The sequence below is a fragment of the Octodon degus genome, unplaced genomic scaffold, assembly GCF_000260255.1.
Source record: "Octodon degus isolate 3935 unplaced genomic scaffold, OctDeg1.0 scaffold00025, whole genome shotgun sequence".
Classification (NCBI taxonomy): domain Eukaryota; kingdom Metazoa; phylum Chordata; class Mammalia; order Rodentia; family Octodontidae; genus Octodon; species Octodon degus.
The window spans coordinates 17,829,004-17,832,560 of record NW_004524601.1 but is presented as its reverse complement, the minus strand read 5'-3'; the positions used below and the strand labels follow the sequence as shown (position 1 = coordinate 17,832,560).

Below are 3,557 nucleotides of genomic sequence, written 5' to 3'. Positions count from 1 at the left end.
ATGTCTGCATCTTGCACTAAGAATGACTACTACAAAGACAACAATATGTGATGTATTTTTTTTTCAGACTGAGAAAAGTTTTATTTTTAAGAGGAAATAAACAGCATTAACACACATCCAAATGCCAGGACAAGGGTTCACTGGGTTTTGCAAGAGAACACGGCCCTCAGGCAGCAGGTGAGCAGGGGAACCACTGAAGGAGGACCGCAGCTGGTGCTGACCCCACCAGACCCTGAAACGACAGGCAAGGGACCCTGAGGCCCTTCCCCCTGCTCTGATGTGCTGTCATTCTGCTATCAAGAATTAAAGTAATTGGAGGATCATTTTACAAAGAACTTTTATATCGAAAAACACTTTCAGAAGTCCAAATCAGATTCAAGGCCACAGCTGATGTTCTACAAGGAAATGGGGAGCCAGATTTCACAGGACAGCGGTACTACTCTAGTCACATGTGCTTGCAGCAGGAGACCTGACATGGGTCTCACTAGAGGCTGGTCTTTTTCATGATGCGCAGCAACTCCTGCTCATTGACCTCACCATCTCCATCTTGGTCGGCTTCATCAATCATCCCTTGAAGCGCCTCATCAGTCAGGTTCTCGCCCAGCTCCTCGGCCACGCACTTCAGATTTCTGAACGATATTGTCCCAGTTTCATTATTATCGAAGAGCTTGAAAGCTTTCAGGATTTCTTCCTTGGTATCTTTCTCAGACATTTTCTGAGTCATCATGGTCAGAAAGTCGCTGAAGTTCACTTTGCCTGTCCCCTCCTCATCACTTTCGCTTATCATTTTCTTGATTTCTTCTTTCTTGTGCTCAAAGCCCAGGGCTCTGATTGCCACCTTTAGTTCCTTTACATCGATGGTCCCAGTCCCATCTGCATCAAAGAGATCAAAAGCTTCCCAGATTTCCTGTTTCTGCTCTTCAGTCGGCTCTGGATAGGACTCATCCTTTTTCTCGGAGCACTTGACGCTACGTGTGCCTTTTTAAAATTGGAGGCCCTACTCTTCTGGGATGGAGCTCAAAGGAACACCGGGTATGTCAAACCAGAGAAAGGCGCAGAAGAGGCAGCGCAGCAGGACCGGTGCCTGGAAAGGGCACAGTCACACGGCCTGCGATGTATTAATTGTTATAACTCCTACCAACCTGTTTTGAAGCTGTCTCATTGCAATTTTTTTTTCATTAAATTCATTTTTTAAAAACTTAGGTTGGCATTTTAAATTTTTTGTTCATTTTTTTGCAAATATCTGGAAAAGAAAGATCCATGAACACATTCATGAAATGCCACGAGCCCAAAACAAAAATGCTTCCCACTGACGGTGACCCCGCATATTTCTCACCTGGTGTGTGTGGACTGAACCAATAAGCACTTAGGCTCCAGTGATGGTTACACTATTTTGCAGATGTAACCGAGATCCCAAATGAAACGGCTTTTTTTTTTCTGCAAAGCTTTATTCCAGAGGGGCTCAGTCCTTCTTAGCAACTGCCTTCCTCCTGGAGGCCAGCAGGTTGCTCAGCTCCTCATGCCTCCTCTTGTCCCGGATGTGCATCCCCCCACCTTGTTTTTTTTTTTTTTTTCTTCAGGTTCTCACTATGCAGCTCGGACTCGTAGTGATCCTCCTGTTTCCTGCCTCCCTAGTGCTTGGATTATAGGCATGCACCACCACACCTGGACTCCAACCCCTGCTCAGCATGCCTGAGGGCGGGGCCAGCGCGGCAGGCAGTGCCCAGATCAAACCCTGGCCCCTGAGCTTACCTAAGCAAGCGCATAGCCCACTGAACTATCTCGCTGGCCCTCCTACCCTTTTCTTGATGAACTTGCGGGCACGTTTGTCCTTGGAGACCTTGAGCAGCTCCATGGCACACTGCACATACAGGGCAAAGCTGCACACCTTCTGGATCATGTCCTGCACCAACTTGGTGTGTTGAGTGAGGTACCCGCGACAGCAGCTGTGCCTTGGTTTGCTCACATTCTTGGTCACATTGTGGCCTTCGTTGAGGCCCACGGCTATGGGATAGTGCAGAGCCGTGACTACTGTGCTTCAGTGGTTGCTGTGGCAGAAGTGAAATGGCTTTGAATAAATCAAAAGGGAGGTTGCCATAGGGGGGACCTGAGCTAAGCCGGTGATTTCTTAAAAGTAAGAGTTTTCTCTAGTTAGCTTAGGAGAGAGAAGGAAATAGCCATGCTGTGAACTGTCCACAGAGAGAGGTGGCCTTTAGTGGCTTAGAGTGACACACAGAGCAGCTATCAAGAATACAAGATCTTCAGTCCAGAGGATCTAAGGAATTCAATTTTGCCAACAACCTGCATGAGCTCAGGAGAGGACTTCACAGTCAGGTCAGAACCACAGCACACGTGGCCCTGTGACTGTAGCCCTGTGGATTTGCCCATGGAATCTGGCTCACCAAACCCTGGTTCCTGACCCCAGGGACCTCAGAGATAACCCAGGAGGGATGTTTCAGCTGCTCACACTTTTAACTTTGTTACACAACAGAGAATGAATACCTTAGAAGCACCACACAGCCTCCCCCACACACACTCCTGATGCCTCGCACCAGCTTCTGAAGCCAGGTGCGGAAGCTCACCTTCCCAATGACATTTAACATCTCCGTGTTGGTGCCTAGCAGGTCGGCATTAAGAGATGTTTAGAAACAGCAATTCTGCCATAAAATGATTCTCCTCAGTCACAGCATCATACCATCATGTTTATGACAAATTAAAAATATTCTTAAATACTCAAGTTGACACCTCCAAATAACTAAAGATGTTATACCAGTTGCAAGCTTTAATCACTTCTCATATAGGCATAAAATTTTCTAAGATTTTTCATGCTTGACAGAAATGCTTTTATTGGATATATGTCTATATACTGTACTAGAAAGAATAATGAAATTTAGATAAATAGTTTTTTTATGAAGCACCTTCTGTGTACCTGAGATTAGGTTAGGTGCCAGGATCAAATATGTTTTCTTACCATTAGTTCTAAGCAAAGACCATGGCTAATGCTGAACTATTAGGAATATTGCCATTAAGATCAGCTACAAAAGTAAGTCCTTGTCACTTTGCTATTTAACATGCTACCAGACATTGCCCTGACCATGGAGAAAGACAAGAACTAGGTGACTGTGTTGTAAAGGAGAGCGATAAAACTGACACTTGTAGGCAAGAAGACTGTCTATACTAAAACCCTACAAAAACCTATAAGTAGTTAAAGTTTTAGGATACAATATGTTAAACATGTTCTTACACACAAACAACAAATAACTGGAATATATAAATTTAGAAATACTCTTTCATAACAACAAAAATTATTATTGTTGGCACCTAGCAATTTAGCAAAAGCTATGTTTTTATAAAGACATATAAAAACTGTATGAGTATACACTAAAGAAGACAGCTTAAGAACCCACATCCTGCTCTGTAATTCCTTAAACTGATACAATTCCAGTCAAATATGTAAGGCACATTTTATTTGATTTTCACATTTACTTGTATGTGAAAAACTAAAAGGTCACAAACAGCCAAAGCTATTTTTAAAATATGAAGAGAAGACACTTACC

General features: G+C 43.8%; 1 pseudogene; it reads right to left on the bottom strand.

Moving 5' to 3' along the window:
- Positions 1–442: 442 nt before the first annotated feature.
- Positions 443–2,603, bottom strand: LOC101563753 (annotated as a pseudogene).
- Between the last annotated feature and the right edge of the window lie 954 nt (positions 2,604–3,557).